The 24,092-nt window shown below is 44.7% G+C and overlaps 1 long non-coding RNA gene across 1 annotated transcript; it reads right to left on the bottom strand.

Annotated features, from left to right (window-relative positions):
* Nucleotides 1-1,942: 1,942 nt before the first annotated feature.
* LOC147608953 (uncharacterized) lies at nucleotides 1,943-23,503 on the bottom strand. Its single transcript, XR_015264355.1, has 4 exons — nucleotides 23,337-23,503; nucleotides 2,845-2,915; nucleotides 2,512-2,607; nucleotides 1,943-2,297 (listed from the first exon to the last, which is right to left on the bottom strand). It is a non-coding gene; the product is annotated as an uncharacterized LOC147608953 (long non-coding RNA).
* Nucleotides 23,504-24,092: the final 589 nt, after the last annotated feature.

The following is a 24,092-nucleotide window of genomic DNA, read 5'->3' as shown; positions in this document are numbered from 1 at the left end:
CCTTGTTGTCCATTCTCATGGACAACCCAACCTTATTCACATGCGCCTTATTGGCTTGCCTCTCTACACATCAACACTCAATTCTCTATCTTTAACCATGTGTAAGACTCAAACAAAGCAGATAAATAAGTGTTGAAGAAAGCGATGTTGGAGTTTTCACTGGAAGGAGCTTCTACATGGACCCTCCTTTTCCCCAATGCCCATGCATGAGCCCACCTTTTTTCCACATGGAATATACACGCAGGCTCTGCATCTAGTAGACACATCAACAGGCACCAATATTATCTCAAGCATGTGCATCAAGCATCATCGTCTCGCGATCATCGTCTTGGTACATTTTTGGATGGGGGGACCATGGCGTGAAAGCCTAGCCCATGGTATGACCTATCACGTGGACCTTCCTCAAATCTGCAGAAGCCTTATTTTGCCTCTTCTTCAGCCCCACCACCCATTGATCCACATTGCCTCTATCCCCAATGCTCGCTAACGCCAAATCCCTCAAGCCACAAAGGCTACCCAACTCCATTGCAGCTATGGGCAAAGCCACCTGTTTTTTCTCCTATCTTTTGTGAGAGAGAACTATCGTGAAGACTGATCTCTTGTTACCTCTATCAAGGCCTAGAGAACTCTCCCTTCACCCCATTGGCAAAAGAGCATTCCGATGTGACAACGGAGTGAGACCGTGAGTGACAGACGAACTAATGCACCCGTATAAGGAAGTAACAGTTTGCAACTCTAAGGCGAGACCCAATGACACATACTTCAACAAGGCTAAGGCAAGCTCTTGACTTGAAACTATGATGTACCATTATAATACCATAATGACATGAAGATGGGCTTTTTCGTCCCACTAGCTCCATGCCTCTATTTTATCTTTATATTCATGCACTTCTTTGAATGCTCTCTTTGAGAGCAAAATGTGTGCATGTGCATATGTGTGTGTGCATGTGTGTAAAGAGAGAGAGAGAGAGAGAGAGAGAGAGAGAAGGATTTAAAACCGAGTACTGCCAAAATGCTATACATTGCTCAATAGTTTGTGCTCACTAAAGCAGTCTTCCAAAGCAATCTGAACCAAAAACATCTCAAAATGAGGCCACGAGGATACAAGGTAAAATAAAAAATATATGTTACTATTGCAACTAGCAATTAAGGAGTCGTTCTGCACCAACGACTTGCAAAAAATACTTGAAGTGCCCGCATGTCTTTTGAACAATTGAGCCCTTATGCACCAAAGATTTGCCAAAAAAAAAATTTGAGAGCACCCACATGTTCCATATACATGTTTATCACAACATACATCAATTTTCATGTCATGGCAAGGTAGGCATACATCAATTTTCATGTCATGGCAAGGTAGTGTATATGTCATGGCACACCAAAAACTCCCCCTGTTTTGCCAAGACTTAAAAATAAGAGCACTCACTGTTGTTTGTAAGACAGTTATGTAGGACAATTTCCATGTAATTTAACATGTGTGACCTATTATTGGCTTCCCTTAGACCTACTTCCTTACCACTCTTCCATCTAAATGAGAGACTACATAAAGACGTCCACCCTTGTACAATCACTCCTTGACTTGTTTGATTGAACTTTTGGTTCAAATCCTTGGGGTGACTATTTGAGAATGAAGATCTGAAGATAAGCCCAGGCATCTGACAATTTCTAGCAAGCAATTCACTGGCTTGTTAAGAACACACCCGTGTGAGCACGAATGCTTGTGTGCGCAAACACACCTCTGAAATTGTTGTCTTCAAAACATAGAAAGCCCATTTATATAGCTCTGCACGCCAATAATGAACACTCATTTTATCCTACTTGAACCCACCATTGCAGGATCAACGATCCTTTCATTTGTAAAGATTAAACATATACCATTTAACTTCTGCACTTCCAATCTTAATATAAAACACTACCTTTTCTAGGTAAGCACATCACTTCAAGATTTTGAGCTCACCAACATCACACATAGCATTGCACATAGAAAAGGGTGCTAAAATGGTTTTGAGAGTTTCCAAATTTGCAAAAATTTGTTGTAAGCTATGACGAGGTTTTGAGGATACACTCTTTCATAGAGTAGTCTTGTGGACTCATCAAAGTAGAAACACCTACCCTACAAGTTGACACATGGAAAAAAAGGCCCTTTATTTACAAAAGACATTGCAGTTCTAAGTCACTGCAGCTAAGCTGATTAGGATCCACTTCAATTAAGCTGATTGGGATCTACTCATTGAAGCTTATGGGAGAAAAACTCAGGCCACATCCATGTTAAGGGAGAACACCTAATGGTGAACCTTGACCTGCATCATCAAAAAGAGGCCTTGCAATATTAGCACAAATTGGTTCGACTAATCTAGCATCAAGTTTGCATGCCGCTACCTTTCAATTAGCTCTTCTATCCTGTTCCTCTGCAAATGACCTACTAGGCTTGCCCCCAATGTTATGAGAGCAGCCAGTACACCTTCCATGCAAGTTCCATGCAAGAAAAACTGGCTCCAGAAACATGTAGCTCACCTCCTCTTTCACTGGTGTTTTGTCTTTACCGGATGTAAATGCTTTATAGACACCGAATCCAAAAAGGCCCCACCCAGCAAGAGAAATCAATACGAACTGCATTCAAAATAATAATAAATAATATGTTTACCAGTGCCATGGTCAATGGCAAGATGCCTCTCTCTCTCTCTCTCTCTCATACATATATATAATCAAACATGAAAGAAATGTACACAAAATTCAGAGATGATTACCATTAAATGCACACTTTAAGACCTTCTACAACTAATCCTGGTTCTCTTAACACCGCATTTAAGGGAAACAATTAACCAAGAATGTCACAAGCACACTTACATGTTCTTCTTTCCATTTGGAAGGGCTCATTGGATCCTCCCAGAAGTTGACTTTTGGAGGCCCATGGTGATCTGAATAAAAGACAAAAAATTAGCTAGCTTTGAAAATTTTATCATTTTAGGACCCATGTATACTGACACTACAAATCCAATCAGATTCAATGGGAACCATAAAGCGCTACTTGCACTACCATATTCTGAAGAGTTGATGCCCGCCACACAACAAGTTGGCACTTGAAGATATTAAAGACCTATCAAAGTCATCATCTAAAGGATACAGCTTCAACAAAAAAAGGCCAAAAAATTTTATAAAAAGCCACACAGGCATGTACACAAGCACGCACACAATCTCCTATCTACCTAGACTTATACAAGCATTTGGATAAAGCATGAGAAAATATATACTTTATGTGAAAGGCACCCTTGGTTCTCACTCTTAAGCGGTTAGCACAAAATGACCATCACTGTCCAAGCATACACTACTGACTAGGCTTCTTCTAACCCTACAAAGCAAGATGGTACTTCTCTACTTCACATGCACAGTTCAATAGGCCCAGAGGTTCCCACTTCACGCAGCAGCCAACCAGGAACTTATCTGTAAACCTAAGGATAACTGGAACCAATCAAAGAGATGAAGAAGAACTGGGGTAGGGGAGGCATGGAACAATCATCACTATTTGGGCGGCCAAATAGTGATAAGCTACTGTTTTGTAAGCAGTTGCACATGTAGCATGCGGAAGACTTATAGATGAAGCCTATACTTGATTAGAGCAGAAATTCAGAACGATTTACGATGCATAAATGTAAGAGACAAGCCAGACAGGGTACACAGTGTTGGGTCCCAAATAACCGTCTGAAGGGTTCCCCACAGTGAAGTGTTGCTGAATGTGTAGAGGACAGACTGTGTGGTGTAACTCAGCACCAAAGAACCGACATGAGCTGCAGAGCCCCTGAAAGAGGGCAGAACCTGGCCGCCCCCCTGCTGTGGTGTTGAACAGCACCCTGAGCTTGCTTTAATCTCCTAAATGACCACCCACCTGCTGCGTTTCAGAGAACGCTGCTGGACACGCATGTACTTGCCCTTCTCCCTTGCGTTTACAGCAGCATGTGGGCTGCCCAAGTCTGCTCACCCTCTTGGTCAATGCTTGCAAGATTATCAGATATTGGGACTGGCGATCTGGAAGATCTGGCCGACTAGCACCAAGTGCTGACGACTTGCAAAAGAGGACAAGGAATATAATAATTCTTGCGTTTTTCACGCGTGGCTACCTAGGCTCAACCTAGGCCTGGGTACCTTTCTGGGCCTCCATCCCATCCATAGGGGCTGACCTATGGGCTGTCCACAGCCCCAAAACCACCATCTCCCCATTCATGTGTTGCTATTTTCCATCCCATAAATAGGTTCACAAACACTCATGGGCTCATGTACTTAAACCTATGACTCTGACTGATCTCATACACCCAGCCACAAGCCTAATAAGTGCCCGGAACATCCATACAACATTCAAGAGGGTTACCATGGTGTGTAGGCGAAGCACGACTTGACTTGTGCAGAGCATGCACACATGACCCTGACTTTCTTGTGGTGGCTAACATATCCCCAACAAGAGCTTACAAGGGACCATGTGTCCAGCCACAAAGCTTGCACTTATCTTGCAATCATGTCCACGGCATCTTGTGCAGAGCATGCACACATGACCCTGACTTTCTTGTGGTGGCTAACATATCCCCAACAAGAGCTTACAAGGGACCATGTGTCCAGCCACAAAGCTTGCAGCCTTGCACTTATCTTGCAATCATGTCCACGGCAAGTGTGGGATGCACGTGACATCCCCTCTTGCTTAGCTTGACGGAAGCTGCATTGCCTCTTGGTGATCTGTCAACAAAGCCAAATACTCTTGGAAGAAATCTTTATCGAGCCAAACCGCTTCATGTGTCCCTCATTTTTGGAACTTATGTGAGGTACTTACGCTCCTGATGACGGTTGACCTGAGCCATGCTTGAAACAGTGGAGGACTATCTGTTCTAGAATTATTATCTCTGCTTCCTCCATCACATCCGGCTCGGGTTTGTCTTGAACTTCAGTCGAAGATGGACTTGCATAATGCTTCAACCAAATGACATGAAACACGGCGTGCATGGTCCAAGAATCACATGCGGAAGCTCGCGCGGGGGGGGGTTGGTTTGTTCTTCTTTCAGCCCTGAACACCTTTCTTGGAACAACCTGATGCAAAACACAAGCAAGAGATGGAGAGAAGAGAGAGATAGCTGAGTTTCAGTATATTCATAGTGTACAAAAAGGAAGTACAATCTGGCTAGCCTTTGGCTGCCCTTGAAAAGCTGGAAAACACCTATCTAATCCCTAGTCTATGACCTAACACCCCAAGTAGGTGAGAGATGCCATACACAAGCTATGCACCGCCTAGCATATATGGACTGGCCGACCTGCTATCGGCCAGGTGCCTAGACATGAGATATTATCTTGCTGCCGACAGCCTCTTGATAGGTTCTTCCTCTGCTGGCCGACAGCCACCTGGTCCCACCATAACATCTTCCCTACCAATATTAGCTGTAGAAGCTCCTAAATCTAGTTCTAAAACTGATCTTTATCTGTTGCCCCTTCACGGAATAGCTGTGGGGTCAGCATGCACATGTCATGCACATGACATCCCCCCTGCTAAACTTGATGATGGGATTCCAACTTCTGACCTTGGATGACTGTCATCATCCCCTTGACTCCTCAAGGACTCCCAAGCTTGTCATCCTTCCCTTCCTGGCAACCTTTTCACTGAAAACCCTGCCCAATCTCTGACTCCACTCCAAATCTCATGAAGATCTGAGCATCTATTCCACTTTGTTCCCTATCCCTTCATGCCCTGTGCCTGAACACTTTTTTTGGTCTTCTTTTCCCGAGTATATGAGTCTGGCACTCTCACTCCACCCCTTGGAGGATCATCCTCCTTTGAGCCATTGTCTGAAAGCCTTTCTTGGTATGCCCCAAGTGGCTCCGACTCATAGAACTGCCATTCCCCTTGGGGCCTGTGGAACACCACCAACCAACCTCTTGGGAACTTCTTCCATGTCTTGTGTTACTCTCGTTGGACTGTGCACCTTCATCTGGGATACCATCACTGTTTAGCATTGTTGAGCCTCATACTGATACAATGTTGCCTGGTCGCCACACCACCAAAAGATCAAGACACGGGCAATGGTTTCATCCATGGGCAATGCAGTAAGGGCAGGTGGGACATGGGCAGCAACAATATCTCAAAACAACCTGAATCACATGCAGAAGCTCTAGAGGTCTTCTTTCAACCCTGAACACCTTTCCTGGAACAACTTGATGCAAAACGTAAGTAAGAGATGGAGAGGAGAGAGAGAGAGAGAGAGAGAGAGAGAGAGAGAGTTGAGTTTCAGTACATTCATAGTGTACAAAAAAGAAGTACAATCTGGCTAGCCTTTGGCTGCCCTTGAAAAGGTAGAAAACACCTATCTAATCCCTAGTCTATGACCTAACACCCCAAGTAGGCAAGACATGCCAATCATGAGCTATGACCTTTTGTAGGCTTGGAAAGCATATATGGATTGGTCGACCTACTGTCAACCAAGTCCCCAGACATGAGATATTATCTTGTTACCGACAACCTATTGATAGGTCCTTCCTCTGCTGTTGGCTGACAGCCACCTGATCCCACCATAACATCTTCCTTGCCAAAATTAGTTGCAAAAGCTCCTAAATCTGGTTCTAAAACTGATCTTTATCTGTTGCCCCTTCAAGGAGAAGCTGTGGGATCAGGATGTACATGTCATGCACATGAGTCATGACACCAACTAGGCGAAAGGCAAAGTTTCATGGAGACCACATTAATTTTCTTCACAATCAAGAATGGTCCAAAGCTCCTAAATAAAAGCTTTGGGCATTGCTTGCCCACCTGTTTCAACCTCTGCTTCATAATTTGAAGATATACCCAATCCCCTTAACATCTCTCCTATCCTCGTCGGCCTGCCTTGTTAACTGATTCCAAGATCTCTGAAGGGAGCTAAAGAAGCTCAGCTGAAACAGTTAGGGTTTCATGTGGGAGACACACACAGAGAAGAAGGGAGAGAGAGAGAGAGAGAGAGACGTGTGGGGATAAGTCAACTCACAAAGTATGAGTGTGTGACTCCCCTATCACACATGTATATTTGCTCTAGTACACATAGTGCACTTAGTACATTAAAAGTACTAAGTGTACTATGTACTATAAAACTTATGGGCTTGTACACACTATAAGGGTGGGCATAGCTAAACGAGGCTCAGCTGAAACAGTTAGGGTTTCATGTGGGAGACACACACAGAGAAGAAGGGAGAGAGAGGGAGAGAGACGTGTGGGGATAAGTCAACTCACAAAGTATGAGTGTGTGACTCCCCTATTACACATGTATATTTGCTCTAGTACACACAGTGCACTTAGTACATTAAAAGTACTAAGTGTACTATGTACTAAAAAACTTATGGGCTTGTACACACTATAAGGGTGGACATAATGCCTTTACCCCAACAACCTTCCACTTAAAGGCAATGTGCCCTTAAGTGAAGGAAAAGAAAAAATCAGCATGTACATGATAATATACAAGGCCATATCAAGGCTGAAACTCGCCTCATCCAATGCCCATCAAGTGTCTGCAATGAGCAAACCGCTCTGGAGGCAAACTCTTTGTCAACAGATCAGCCTAGTTGTCATCCGTATGAATCTTGACAAGCTGAATCAGCTTGTTCTCTATCACCTCTCTGATGAAGTGATACTTCACATCCACATGCTTCGTCTTTGCATGAAAGACAGGGTTCTTTGCCAACTGGATGGCACTCTGACTGTCACAATGCAACAATGGAATATCCCCTGTATAACCCAAATCAACCGCTAACCGAGATAGCCATGATGCCTCCTTGCAAGCCTCTGTGGCTGCAATATACTCGGCCTCTGTAGTAGATAAGGCAGTGCACTTCTGCATCCTGGATATCCATGACACAGCACCTCTTGTGAATGTAAACACATAACCGGTAGTAGACTTTCGGTTATCTGGATGACCGGCATAATCCGAATCCGTGTAACCATGCACTAATGCATCCTGTTTGCCAAAGCAGATGCACATATCCTGTGTGCCCTTCAGGTATCTCATGACACCTTTCACTGCTTCCCAATGCTTCTTGCCAGGGTTGGCCATGTATCTAGTAACCACTCCCACTGCAAATGCAATGTCCGGCCTGGTAGCAACCATGGCATACATGAGACTGCCACAAGCTGAAGCATACGGAATCTTGGCCATATCGGCCCTGTCACTATCCGACTGTGGGCTGTCCATAGCACTGAGTTTCACATATGGAGGCAAAGGAGTACTAGTCTTCTTCCCCCCTTCCATATTGAACCTCTGCAAAACTTTGCCAATGTATTCCTTCTGAGACAAATACAACACATGCTGATTTCTGTCCCGAAGTATCCGCATACCCAAAATGTGATTTGCATCACCCAAATCCTTCATATCAAAGGTCTGATGCAGCCTCTTCTTCAAGGCATCCATCTCTTTACGAGATTTCCCGGCAATCAACATATCATCAACATACAAGATGAGGATTAATAGACTGCCATCCAAAGCTTTCTTGGTGTATAAGCAGTGATCTATGTCACTCCTCCTGAAATCCTGGGATTTCATGAATGTATCAAATTTATGATACCATTCCCTTGGTGCCTGTTTGAGCCCATAAAGACTCTTTTTCAGCTTGCATACAAGCTTCTCCTTTCCATTCACTGCATAACTCTCTGGCTGTTGCATATATATCTCCTCATGGAGATCACCGTGAAGAAAAGCAGTCTTCACATCCATCTAAATCAAATCCAGATCGTCATGAGCAACCAAAGCTAATACAGCTCTGAGTGTGGTCATTTTGACCACTGGAGAGAAGATCTCATCAAAGTCCACACCATATTGCAACTTGAAGCCCTTAGCCACTAACCTGGCTTTGTATCTTGGCTTTGCATCAGGTGCAACTTTGAGCCTGTAAACCCACTTGCATGGCAAAACCTTGTTGCCTGTAGGCAAATGCACCAACGTCCATGTTCCATTTTTGTGCAGAGAATCCATCTCTGACTTCATAGCACGCTCCCAAAGAGCCTTGTCTGCCCTCTGTAAAGCCTCCTTATAACAAGAGGGCTCCCCACAGTCAGTGAGCATCAAGTAGTCAACCCCTGGAACAAACCTGTCAGGGGGTCTAGAGGGTCTTGTGGACCTCCGTACCCAATGATCATCATTTGCAGGTTGCTGTCCAGCCTGCATATCACCTATTGGTGGCTCTTGTTCCATGCCATAAGGTTGAAAGATCATGCCCGGTATCTCCTCTAACTGTGAGATATCCATAGGGATATCTTCTGCCATTTCTGGCTGTCCATTTGGACCATTTTCAGCACCATTTAAGGGCTGGTTTTATTGCTGTAATGGCTGATTTACAGCCCTTGGTCGTTGTCCATGATGTCCATCATCATCAAAGATGACACTGCCAGGCTCCTATTGCCTTGCAGGCTCCTTATACATGCATGTTTCATCAAAAATGACATCATTGCTGTGCATAATCTTTCTATTCACTGGATCCCAAAGTCTATACCCCATTTCACCTCTGTCACCATATCCTAGGAATATGCATTTGTGAGACTTAGGATCAAGTTTGGTGCGTATTTCCCTGCGTATGTGCACGTACGCAATGCAACCAAACACTCTCAAGTGCTTGTAGGATGGAGGCTTCCCTGTCCATACTTCCTCTGGCACTTTCCCACCAAGCCTCGTGTTAGGTGACCTGTTTATAAGATGAACGGCTGTCATAACAGCTTCAGCCCAAAAACCATGAGGTAACGCAGCATGTGACAACATAGAACGGACCTTTTCCTGAATGGTCCTGTTCATCCTCTCTGCTGTCCCGTTTTGTGGAGGATCATAAGGAGCAGAGAGCTCCCTCTTGATGCCTTTAGCATCACAAAAGTCCTGAAACTGTTTGGACATATACTCTCCACCATTGTCGGAACGCAAAGCCTTCAGTGTTTTGCCAGTTTGATTCTCAACATGAGCAATAAACTTCTCAAACACTGAGAATGTATCACTCTTCAAACGAAGAGGATAAACCCACACCTTGCGTGTGGCATCATCAATAAAAGACAAAATATTTTGCCCCTCCCAAAGAAAGCTGAGGCATCTCACATACATCTGTATGCACAAGCTCTAACTGAGCATCTTTCTGTCCAAGAGCTTTCTTGTGGAGGCACTGGAGTTGCCTGCCATATATACAATGCTCACAAAACTGAAAACTTGAGAACTTTAGAGAAGGCAAGTAACCAAAACGAGACAATTGCTCCATTCCTTTGACACTCATGTGTCCCAAACGGCTATGCCACATAGAGATTTCCGACAGCTCGGTTGCATTTACATTAGCATGGTGACAAACACCAGCATGCATGAAGTAAAGAGTGTCCACCTTAGAGCCTCTGGCAACAACCAGTGAGCCCTTACTAATCTTCCACTTTCCACTACCAAATGTGGTAACATAACCAGCATCATCAAGCTGTCCAGTAGAAAACAGGTTCTTCTTGATCTCAGGCACATGCCTGACATCATGGAGCATAAGCTGTGAGCCATCTGAAAACACAAGCCTCACATCACCTCTGCCAAGAATCTGGCATGCATGGTTGTCACCCAAATAAACTACTCCTTCATTGCCAGCAGTATACCTAACAAACAAGTCTCTGAAACCTGTGACATGAAAGGAGGCACCTGAATCAATGATCCATGAGTGCATACCATGACCATCTCCTACATGGAGTGAATGGGCATCAAGTGAAGACATGAATAGGACTTCATCCTCACTGTCACCTGCATGTGACACATTGACTTCTTCAATCTTGACTCCACTTTTGCCCTTTGGCTTTGCATCTTTGGCTTCATCTTTGTCTTTGTCTATTCCTTTGCCCTTTTCCTTTTGATCATTCTTCCATTTGTAGCATTGCTTTTTGAAATGTCCCTTCTTGCCACAATAATGGCATTCCAAGTCCTTTTTGGAGCGGGACTTGCTCCTTCCCCGTTCTTGGCTTTTACCCCTTTGCTGGGATCTCCCACGTGCATTCATTGCATTGGACTTTCCAACAGATTTGTTCTTCCTGTTCATCTCCTCTTGAAGGAGAGCACCCTCCACATCTACATATGACAGCATAGCATTTGAATTGCTAGTGGCTGTCCTGAATGTGTCCCAACTCTCTGGCAAAGTGCATAAGATAAAGGTGGCTTTGAACTCATCGTCCATTGCCAACTTTTGATTGATGACCTGGCTGCCAACACCATTAAACTCATTTAGATGGGCTGTCATAGACACCCCTTCCTTCATTTGAAGACCTATGAGTTTCTTCAACCAATACACTTTGCTTGAGGCACTTTGCTGGGCATACAAGTCCTGCAATCTTTGCCACATTTCCCAAGCTGTCTTCTCTTCACGTATGCTGAAAAGTAAAGAGTCTGACACAGACAACATGATGGTGGATCTTGCCAGCTCATCCATATCTTCCCATTCTTCAGCAGTAAGAGAAGCGGGCATTACACCCCTTTCTTTGATGGGCTTGTGCTGCTTCTTCTGGAGCAACACATTATAGCACTGGGTTTGCCAAATGTCATAATTATGTGAGCCTTCAAGCTTCTTGATGTGAAGCAATGAAGAGCTCTCACCTGTGGGGGTTGCCATAGCAATATGCAACCTTCAATGCCTGACTCCCTGCAAGATGTGCAAACACTACACCAAAGCACACAAAGTGCTCACAGTTGTTCTCCCAAAGTTTATCTCCCACTGCGGAAGCACGAATGCAACTCTCCTCCCACTGAATGTGATAAAATCACCAAAATCTGGTTGCTGCAGATTTATGACAGCACCTTAGATGTGCTCTGTTCCCCTTCCAAAATACTGTACAACAGTACTAAGTGCTCACCAATGATGTACCAAATCTGTACCGGCAAGTACAACAGCTGAAAATGAGCCTTCTTCTCACTCAAATCAATGTACAGCCATGCCAAAACTTGTACAAAGTTGTACCAAATCTGTACCAGCAAGTACAATAGCAATAAATGCTCTCCTGGCTGTCCAAATGAGTGAAAATCAGACCTGACAGTCCTCACCACTGCATACAACAGTCCCGGACAGAAATTGTGCAAAAGTCCCTTGACTGCAAGTGGATTTCTGAGGGTTCAAGGCATAAAAGTCTTCCCTGCTGCTTTGCCAAGCTCAACAAGCACAGAATCTTGAAAAGCCCCTTGATTCAAGATCAATTTCTGATCATGAATGGTACATTAATGCACATGAAGGCATCCAGAGTCTTCACAATGCTTCCCCCTGGCCACATATACATCCAATACATAAAAGCCCCTTGATTTACTGGCACATTGAGTGCTTGACAGGCATCAACACATTGCCCAAAGCATCAAATGCCAGTGCCCGCATGCAAATTAACCCAATTGGCACAAAAGCCCTTTGATTTGCACTCCAATTTCCTACAATTTAGCCCCGAATGTGAGATTGCTCACATCATCCAGCATGTATGAATGCCCAATGGCACAATTACATCAAAAGCCCCAAATGTTAACACCCAATTTCCTGCCAATTGACCCGGAATGTGACCAATGTCACCCAATGTTGCAAATTGTGCTCAAATCTCAGCCATTAGGACCTGTACTTGCTCAATTGATGATAATGGACATGCAAACCCCAAAATTGAAGCAAATACCTCTGAAATTTCTGATTTCTGTTACAGAAAAGGGAGGGGCGTCGTATTTCAAGTTCTACGGGCAGGCGGAGGTTTAACGGGGAGCTGGTGATGACGATAGACGGAACTACAGGCTGGTTGCGGCGAGACGGGGATGGAACTACAGGCTGGTGGCGTCGAGGATGGGACTGTAGGTTGGCAGAGCTTCGCTATAGGCACCTCACCTGCTGCGAGCGCTGCCCGGGCGTCAATGGTTGTCTCCCCACTAACTCCGTCGATGTTGGAGGCTGGACCGAGCGAATGGTGGATGAGGAGGAGCTGAGCTTGCATGAGGCGAGTTGCGCTATCAAGGTCGGCGACGATGGAACGGAGCCTCTCCCGCACGGCGCCCGACTCCTCCAGCTGCGCGCGAAACTCCTCAAAACTACCGGTCCATAGACACTACAGACAAAGCCATATGACCTTGTTTGCCAGCGTACACAGTAGTACAATGTGCCCTTCTTCCCCCACAGAGCAGTAGTAGAAACACCCACACAGCCGATGTTGCTTTGAGTAGTTGGAGAGAAATGCCCACCTTGCCTTCGTGCTAGCTCTGATACCAGTTGAAGGGAGCTAAAGAAGCTCAGCTGAAACAGTTAGGGTTTCATGCGGGAGACACAGACAGAGAAGAAGGGAGAGAGAGAGAGAGAGACGTGTGGGGATAAGTCAACTCACAAAGTATGAGTGTGTGACTCCCCTATCACACATGTATATTTGCTCTAGTACACATAGTGCACTTAGTACATTAAAAGTACTAAGTGTACTATGTACTATAAAACTTATGGGCTTGTACACACTATAAGGGTGGGCATAATGCCTTTACCCCAACAATCTCTTGGTATATCTACATATAACGTCGTCGTCCTCGTCAAGAGAGACTAGAAGGGCCTCCCAAAAGCGGCTTCATACGGTGTCCTGCCAATGGAAGACAAAGGAATCGTTCGGAACAGTTTCCACCTAGTTGGGATCATGGAATAACATTTTAGCACATTGAACACCAACTAACTGTATATCTCTATATGGTTGTCTCTCTTGAGGTGAAAGGCACTGAAAAAATTTAGCTTGGTACCAAAGTTATCAAACAACACACGCCAAAAATGACTCCTAAGTTCACCATCCCAGTACCGTACGAGGAATACCAGCTATGGGAGACCAACACCGAATGAACAACCTAGCAATGTCCTCAAGAGTAATATTAGACTTGCAAGGGATGAGCATCACAAACTTACTAAAGCGATCTACAATAGTCAAACGTGACATCTTCACCTTTCAGGACATCTAGCATGGGTTTCATAGGATAAAGCAAGGGCTGCAATAGTCCTGCTTTCTTCCCATTTGACACCTTCACCTTTTGACAAACCGGACATTGTTACACATACGTGAGCCTCAACCTTGGCCAACAAACGAGCCCCTCTAACTTCTTCTCCAAAGCAAAGTTCTTGCCCTTATGACCACCAACAATAGCGTCGTGTGCCTCATTCAGAAAAGGTGTCCTTGACATAGAGTTGGCTTTTAAAGTAAAGCCAATCATCATGTATCAAGAAACGGCATGGTCTCATGGCCTCCAATGCATCTTCCCAATACATATTGAATTCCTTGAATACGCGTACTTATGCTTCATGTCCTCAGGCCTTCCCAAAAGGGTTACTGACTACTTCTACTGACTATACATGCAACTCCAAGAGGAAGATAGATGATTTGACGTACAATGATGCCTAGCCTTATATAGGCCCTAGAAATGCAAGTCAACTAGAACATATGTCGTCGGCTAGTTCTTCTTGTCCCCGACTAAGATAAATAAACATTAAATGTTGCGTTTTCACACATGTGGGCTGCTGACATGGCATGTCTACATACTGCCGATTTTTATATGATCTCTAAATACTCTAATATTGTTTGCCAAATGTGGGATTAGATGTAAGGTTTAGACATGTCTACATGTGTGCACGTGACATCCCCTCCTATTGAGCTTGATGACAAGAATCCAACTTTCTTTGTCTTCTGACTTTGGATGACTGTTATCATCCCTTGATTGTACTAGGACTCCGACGTGTCATACTTCTTCCCTAGCAACTTAACTGAATCTCCTGTTTACCCTCTAATTCCACTCCATGACTGTGCATCTGTTCCAATGTTGTTCACTTGCATGCATACCCGTGTCCTTGAACGCAATTATGACTGATGACTGAGGTTAATCAAGGCACCTAACTGATGACTGAGGTACTCCTTTGAGGACCTAACTTCCATGGGCTAAATGCTGAGGATTCACCCAATGCATGCCTAACCACCTTGATTCTTCTTCACTGCTAGCATTTACCTTGCTTGGACCTGCACACGCCTCATCACAATGCCCTTGAGAGTTGCAAAAATGCCCTTGTGGTGCAAGTATGACGCCCCTAGGATGGAGGTTGGTCCTCCCGCAATAAAGGTAGGGTGGGTGTGGCTACAAGTCAAGGCATGACTACTAATGCAAAACACATGAGAGAAGAGAGAGAAAGAGAGAGATTCGTTTTCAATATATGTATTATGTACATGAAAAAGCTTACATGTATGCTTGGCCATAGGCCTTCCCAAAAGGGCTACTGACTATACATGATCCAACTAGTATATATGCTGTCGGCCAATTCTTCTTATCCACGACTGAGATAAATCAACATTAAATATCATTTCACACATGTGGGCTGCTGACGTGGCACACATGTTGCCAATTGTAATATGACCTATAAATGCTCTAATATTGCTGCCAAATGTGAGATAGATGTGAGGCTTAAACATGCCCATGTGTGTGCACGTGACAATGCCCATTTTGTTGTAAAACATATTCTATTGCAATGTTATTCGCATTGGTGAACTCTCATGCACTAAACAATGTCATTCCTCACATACTATCCACCATAGCTCTCATCTTGCACTCCCAAACCATGGTTTTCAAGTTGGTATCAGAGTCATTCTGATCCTAGAAACCAGTCACAGGGACGCAAGGGACGGGAGGATGGGACGTGGGGACGCCATTTCAGAACGCATCAGGGACGAGGAAGGACGGACGTCCCCGTGTAGGCGTCCCTCGCAAGGGATGGCGGGACGGGGTCAGCGCTGGGCAGGGACGGTGTGGGGGATGACGCCTGTGGGGGGTGGCAAGGAGCCGTTGTGCACTGTAACGGTCACTTTTCTGACCGTTTTATGGCCGTTGGAGACGCCATCTTGGAGGCCCTCTTGCCTTGCCTCTTCCTCTTGCCTCTCTCTCTCTTGCCTCTCTATATAAGAACAAGCGCACACACACACACCTTCAAGGCTCAAGCCTTCAAGCCTCCTTGCGCATTGCTCAAGGCTCAAGCCTTCAAGCACTCTAGTCTCTCTCCCTCAAGAGTCAAGCCTTCGTGCCCGACGAAGACAAATACGCGGAGATCCATGCCTTGTGTCTAGGAAGGTGGAATTCTTACTACACTCCGTCTTGGGGACCCTTTTGGGCCATTTTGGCCCTCTTGCCTTGCCTCTTCCTCTTGCCTCTCTCTCTTGCCTCTCTATATAAGAACAAGCGCGCACACACTTCCTCACACACACACCTTCAAGGCTCAAGCCTTCAAGTGTCATTGCGCATTGCTCAAGGCTCAAGCCTTCAAGCACTCTAGTCTCTCTCCCTCGAGTCAAGCCTTCGAGCCTGACGAAGACAAATACAAGGAGATCCATGCCTTGTGTCTAAGAAGGTGGAATTCCTACTACTCTCCATTGCATGCAACAGCTTATGTGGTGGACCTAGAATTCCAAAGCAACAAGCAGCAGAGCGACCGGGAGGTGAGTGCTAGGTGAAGGATCATCTTGGACCGTCTTGTGCCTAATGCATCAGTTAGGCACAAGATTAGGGACCAGCTTTCCATGTACAAGTCATTTCATGGCTCCTATGGTTGTCGTGATGCACAAATCAACCACTCCAAAGTTGGTGCCGCTCAATGGTGGGAGGACTTTGGTTCGGATGGACCAGAGCTACAGCAGTTGGCCATTTGCATACTGACAGCTCCTCTTGCTTGGAGCAACTTTGGAGCACCTACAGCCACATTGCCTCTAGGAAGAGAAACTAACTCAGGGTAGAGCGTGCCAATGACCTTGTCTTCATTAGCACGAACTTGCGAATGCTTTGCAAGAGCGTGACCAAGAAGACAGATCCCTTCACCGAGTGGGAGATTGAAAGAGTGCACAGAGCGGAAGCAGAGTGGCACTAGAATGTGCTGAACAAAGAGTGCGAGAGAGAGAGAGAGAGAGAGAGAGAGAGAGAGAGAGAGAGAGAGAGAACTATGCTGAATATACTGAAGCAAAACAGTCCCAAGCAAGAGACACACATAGTCTCATAAGTGAGGGAGCAAAATATGTACAAGACTGAATAAGAAATGAGAGGCCAACCCCACCTATTTATAGGTGAGGAGGGCTGGCCAACTGGTAAAATACCAAAAGGGCTGGGAGATAGAATGTGCAGCGGAAGAAGGGAAAGTGGAAACATAGGAGAGAGAGTGAGAGAGAGAGATGGAGAGGAAACACAGGTGAGAACCTGCTCTAAATATCATCACCAAAAGAAATACATGTCCCGAGCAAGAGGGGAGAACCTCATAAGTGAGGGACAACAGGTACCAGAAAAGCTTCACAAGCAATCTCCGCAGCAACTCAGCTACAAAAGCAACAGAACAAGCTGCAAGGTACACTGCTCTTCTAGAAGAGAACAACCATGTAGGTTGCGTCATGCTGCTCCAAATATCGGTGCCAAACCCAAATATAAACACAAGTGTCATAGGAATCCCTAGAAGCCTGTAGCTCCAAGAAGATAATACCTTAAAAAGAAAGAATCCATCTGCTCCAACTCTGTACCAAGAGTAGCCAAATGCTGTATAATAGCACCCTCCTCGAAGGTCAGCATCGCCAAATGTAAGAACTCAACTGCCCCCTCTGAAAACTGATGTCAGGACTCCACAGGCCCAACCAAATCCAAATCCCAATCCTTCAATCCCTAGAAGTACCACTGTGCCCCAAGCACGATCACGGACACACCTAACCACAATCCAAAATCCTCACACAGAGTAAGGGAAGTAGGAACATTCACAGTAGTGGTAACTGAAGTAGTAGTAGCCTCCTCAATAGCATCACACAGTGTAGAAGCAGGCTCCTCCATAGAAGGCAAAGGGACCAGCAACACATCCTGGTCACAGGTTGACAAAGAAAAAATCGGAGGTGAAGCAACAGGAGAAAAATCTCCCTCAGAAGCTGTGAGCAAAGATAGCTCACTATCTTTCTCAAAAACATTACTAGAGATATCATCCCGGCAAGGAGAAGTATGCACAAAAACTGAAGGCAAGGCAACAAGAGAAACAAACTCCTCAGATGCAATGAGCAAAACTAGCCAACTATCCTTCGCTGCAGGAACATCTCCAAAAGAAGTATCCATAAGATCACTGGCTGCATAGCACCCAGAAGCAGAAAGCATCTCCCGATCACTGGCATCACCATACAGGTCACATAGCAACTGCCACACATAGAAGGCAAAAGCATCATCAAGAGCATAGATGAAGTGTCGAAGAACCGAATCCTGACAATTCAAAAGGAGAAAGCCAAAAATCTGTCCGTCAATCTTCCTCCACTGACACACATCCTTTGTAGAGGCAAGGTCCGGCACGCACCGATTCTTGAACAAGAGAAACTCCATCAAACCATACTCCTTGAGAATAGAAGTAACCTGTAACTTCAATGACTGAAAGTTACCCCCATCCAACTTGTCTGCCTCATCAAGGAAATAACAAGAGAGTGGTACGGGAGCCAAATCTGAAGCTGTCATCATTGATCCAATCAAGAGAACCCTCAAAAGATAAAACTGTCCAAATCAGAAAACATTGATATAGGGCCTTTCCTCCCACCAAAACGCAGCCCTAAGAGGCTGGACAGCACCCAAGAATATGCTATAAGAGGGTGTAAGAGGGAAAGGCAACAACAAGGACAGTAGCTTGGGCTCTCCTCAAGAAAACGCATAATCTCTGAAGAAGAAGTGTCCTCCACAGGTACAAAGAGTGCCACCAAAGCCTGCAACACCGAAGACCCCCTCTACAAAGGAGCAAACCCACAGGAGAGGAAAAAACGCAGCAAAGGAAGCTACTGTCCTGAAGAAAACAGGCCGCCTATCTCCCAACTCCATGTGGAATAGAAGAAAACTGGTCAAACAGTACCAAAAGGCTGAAATGATGAAGCCAAACTGAAGGGCGCAGCAACCAGCAGGTTCAGTCCAGAAAACGCAGCAAAGGAAGCTGCAGATCTGAAAGAAAAACGCAGAGGCAAAGTGACCAGGTTCAGTCCAGAAAACGCAGCATGAAAGAGCTGCAGATCTGAAGGAAAACGCAGAGAAGGAGGTGCTGAAAACGGTGCTGAATCTGGGACAGCAAAGAGGTTGCTAAACCGGGAGCGATGATACCATGAATGCACATAGCGGAAGCAGAGTGGCACTAGAATGTGCTGAACAGAGAGTGCAAGAGAGAGAGAGATAAATAGCAGACTTGTCTTTTAAGAGTTGTACTCTCACCAAACGAGGACTACTGATCCCATCCTTCTCCCACCATGCATGTAGTCTGTCTACCAAATGCGTGGCTAGCATTCCGATACACTAGCCGCTCATCCTCCAAGCGTCTAATGAGCTTCACGTCTCCAACTCTTGCCATCCATCTTCCAACTCTTCATTAACATACTACGCCTCACTACGCCAGAAAGGGTGCAATATGTGGGCAACGGCGTGGATTGGTCTATGGAACCAATCCCACCGGTCGTTCCAAGCCCAACAAATGTCCTCAACCCTGAAAATTAGCCATGAATGATCAAAGCTCTTAGCTAAAGCCTACGATACAAGTCGAAGAAAAAAAGCACAAATCAACACAACCAACCTGAGAGATGGTGGGCACAGATCGTGGGAAGTGCAGGAGGAGCTGGTAGGGGCTCATTTGTGAACGGCAGACGCTCCTTCAATTTGTTTTACAAGCCTGTATACGTTTTTTCGAAAATCATGCTCTGGATAAAAAACGCTAAATTCGTAGGTTTTTCCCAGTTGGCATGAAAGAGACGTGTTTCATTGCAATGAAACATTTCATTTCATTCAGTTGCAATGAAACTACAACGATGACCATGTGGACATTGTGGAGCGTAATTGGCGAAATCGACAAAGCTATCTCACGCTTACTGTGCTACGCCATTTCACCTCCTACGGAGCTGTAGACGGGGAGATGCCCTAATTCCTCCTACACAGAGGGTCGCCCTGAAGTCCTCTAGAGACTCACCATAGGGTTTCTCGAATGAACCAAGGAGCTAGCCACACCAACTGAAAAAGCAAAGGGTACCCAAGCTGCCATAGCCAAAATCTTGAGGTATTGTGAGGAAGCTCAATAAAAATCCTAATCACAGTACTCAAGGGCTAATCCAAACATAAGTACAAGTTTTTTTTTGAGTAATTCTAAAGTGTTTGGTGAAAGGCTTGCTCAAATATCCCTTTGTATCCATGTACTCATGAGAAATCATCTTTAAATTGCCTTCTAATGCCTAGTTCTCCCATCATTGATGTGTGTTGTGCATCCCATCATTGATGTGTATGCTACCAAGTTGAGCCGTCCTGCAAATCAGTAATGAATATGCCATGTATGTAAGTCCTCCACATTAAGGCAAAGTGGTATAAGTCTCTTTGAGCCAGTCATTGTAAAGGGTAGACACTGCCAAAGTACCACCACATACACGGAAACATTGGTAAAACTCCCTATTAACCATGGCCCAAGATGAAATCGTCAAGTTTAGTGGTATGGGTTTTCACACATAGCAATCAAAGATCATGTATGCACTCATGAAGAAAAATCTATGGGAAATAATTCAAGGGAGGAACACTCAAGCAACCCTAGGAACCACATGGAATGAGAAAAATGAGAGAGCCTTGGGACTCATAGCACTTGCATTAGATGATGAGGTGATTCATCATATCACTAGGATTGAGAAGGCCAAGGAGAAATGGAAAGAGCTAAACAAACTGTTTGGTACACAAGCAAAGCACTCCAAAGTTCACTTGCTCATTCAATTGTATCAACTCAACGTAGGTAATAGTCTTGATCTAATAAGCCACATCAACAAGTATAAAAGTATCAAACAACAACTTGCTACCATTGGTAAAATACTTGATGATGACGAAGCTAAGGCTATTTTTCTTGCAAGTTGTGAAAGGAAAGAAGAGTATGCCAACATAGTTGAAATCTTGTCTAACAACTCTAACCTAACCTTGAATGATGTGCAAGCCTCATTGCTTGAACATGAGCAAAAGATAAAAAGCAAGTATGAAAATAGAGGCTCCTCATCAAAGGACTTGGTACTCTATGCTGGTAAAAGGGAATTTAAGCCAAGATGCAATCATTGTGGCAAGTTGGGTCACACAATCAACACATGCAAGTTAAAGAACAAACCAAAGCTTGAATGCACCATGTGTGGGAAGCTGGGACACACGGAGAGTAACTGTTGGTCAAAGAATCAACCTCAACAAGCGAATGTAGTAGAAGCCTCCTATCCAAGGGAGGACACTGAAAGACTTTTTTGAAGCTATGGAATTTCACCTACCCCTTGTACTATTTGTATTGTCTCTACCCATTGGCCCTGATAATGTAGCCATGGTAGATTGTTGTAAGGCCAAGATGCCTAGTTGTGTGTGAGGCCTAGATGCCTATGTTCTGTACCTCTCACCCAAGTGTCCAAGATGGCACCAAGGGGGAGTGTTGGAAATATGGTGCGTAGATGCACAAGGTGTGTGTACTAAGGGGGGTGTGAATAGCCTCTTAAGAAGAGCAAGAGAGGTGAGATATTGTGGAGATGATGTGGCATCACTAGAGTCCACATGTTCTTGTAACAGCTATATTAAGAGCCACATGATAACGAAGGGAACACTCTTCTTGCCTCATCCAAGACATGATCTATTGCTTATGCACTAACCCCATCATTAGCACATTAACCCCATCTCTCTCATGCACTAAACAATGTCATTCCTCACATACTATCCACCAAAGCTCTCATCTTGCACTCCCAAAGCATGGTTTTCAAGTGGCCAGGGGAACGTGGGGGAATGGGTACAGGGAACGCGTGACTGTCGTTACCCCTTTGGGAAACGTTTTTAAAACCCTTTGTTGGCTTGACATTTGGCCAAGGAAAAAAAAAGGGAAAAGTGTACTTGTTGTCGCCTGCTTGCTCAACAGTATCCTTAATGTACTCTACTTCCTAGGCCCATGCGTGCTTGACAACTTTGAGTGGGCTCCGCTCTCGAGTCTCTTCGACTCCAACTTTCCAAGGCAAGGCAGCAAGGATACTCTCACTTTTTCCTCTCTCTGTCTCTTTCTCTCTCTCTTTCTCAGTTTGAAACTTTTACACAATCTGGAACTTTTACACGGTCTGCAGCAAACATTAAAACTCCTCTGAGTCTCTCTCCCTCTCCAATCTCTCCCCCTTATACAGTAGACAAACAAGGACTCAATTTCTCTCACGCTCTCTCTCTCTCATGGATAGCATTGAAAGGCTCATCAATTTGTTGCCCGAATTTGCAGAAATCATGGCTTCCTCGGGCTCAGAACATTCAGCTTCGAATGCTACTTGGTGGGGATGAGGTTGAAAGGCTAGAACGCTATTCATCTAAGGGAGGTGCAACACGATGGAAATGCATGCAATGTAACAAAGAGAAGTCAAGAGGAGCAAACCATGTGAGAGCACATCTATACCATGTTAACAGTGAAAAAGCACAAGAGCACAAGTGTCCAAGGACAACAATCATAGGCCGTTCGGGATGTAACACTAAGCATAAGGCATTCATTGTGGAAAGTATATAAGATTGAGGTTATAAACAGGCCCCATAGGCATGCACAAGGCAAGGGAGGACCAGAGGCTAAAAACTAGAATCTATATGAAGAAATCATGTACGGGTTACATGTTGCTTCGAAGAAGAACATCCTCTTTTTTGTATTTTGTTCTGTATTCAAAAAAATCAATCAAACAGGCAGACAATCAGGGTTTTAGTGTTCAAACTGCCTTGGGCCTTTAGCTATCCCCCATTCAGAGCTGTAATTGTTGATATCCGTTGAATGCTTGATCCTTGATTTCCCAATTGCACTATTGATGCACATTCCCACCCATTCCCTAAGTGCAGTGGCTGAGCAGCCGCCTCTATCTATAAACGACCACAATCAAAACTGCACTCCCAACTGTTATGGTGCAAACATGCAGCACATGCTGTAAGCGTGTCCCCAATAGAGGGTAGGTCATGTTGATATGATTTTACTCAGCAATTTAAACTTATAACTACTTTAACATTTAAACAAATGCAATATCTCATGTGCCTAATACCCACCAGAAATCAGAGGCATCCTGCATTGCACGGCTAGGAAGAAAAATCAACCCAAAAAAAAGCCCTATATAGTTAAACCAAGAAAACACAAAAGATCTGTTATAAAACCCCATCCCCCGGAAGTAGGCTGAACTGGTTAAATGTAGGGGCAGACACACACAAAACCCTAAAATTCAAAATGGCCAGTAATTAGAGAAAGCATGCATAGAAAACCCTAGAATTAATCAAAATGGGAAGTTCAGGGAAGACTAAACACTAAGAGCGAGGTTAACTAAAACATTAAGCCTAAATCGCAAACCCTAAGTGAGGAAGTACCTGCGGAGAAGTGGCGGACAGCAACACGTTGCGATGACGCGAGGGTCGCCTGCCCTCCAAGAAGGCGAGACAGGGGCCGGCGGCACGATGCAGTCCACGCCATACCTCACAATGGTGCTGTCCACAACTAGCCCTATAACTACTGCTAAGTCTTTTTCTCCGACCTTTCTTTCTTTCTTTTCTTTTTTTTTGAGTTTTGATTAAATTTTTAAAAATATTTAAGCATAGTAGCTCACTTGGTAGAAGAGGATAAGTGTTATCCCAAAGGTCTAGCTATGGTGGATGAGCACCCTTGTACAAATTGCCATTGGTGTGTGTGAGTTGTAGATACGAGTCAGGTGTAAATATCCATTTCTTGTTAATTTCAAGTCTTCCTCGAAAGTTGGAAAAAGTTTTAATTATATTATACATGCTAGAGCTAGGATTCAAACCCAAGACCTCTACATCCACACGGCTGAGGGGATACCAATCAACTAGAACCTGTCAGGACTAGTGGGCTGACTCGTGCTTCGCATCGGGACTAGTGGACTGACCATGCCTCTCACATATATAATTGGCTATCAAACTTGTGGAACAAATGGGTAAAGTGATAGGGAAGATATACTTATTGTTAGTGGAGTGGACAAAGCACTTCTCAAAGGTTTGGAAGTAGTATTTCCAACTTGATATTTTTCAAATCCTAGAGTAATAGGAGCCTCTCTCTCTCTCTCTCTCTCTCTCTCTCTCTCTCTCTCTCTCTCTCTCTCTCTCTCTCTC

This window comes from Cibotium barometz, chromosome 52, assembly GCF_041138505.1.
Source record: "Cibotium barometz isolate CiBa-2024 chromosome 52, ASM4113850v1, whole genome shotgun sequence".
Classification (NCBI taxonomy): Eukaryota; Viridiplantae; Streptophyta; class Polypodiopsida; order Cyatheales; family Cibotiaceae; genus Cibotium; species Cibotium barometz.
This window is presented reverse-complemented; position numbering and strand designations above follow the sequence as displayed.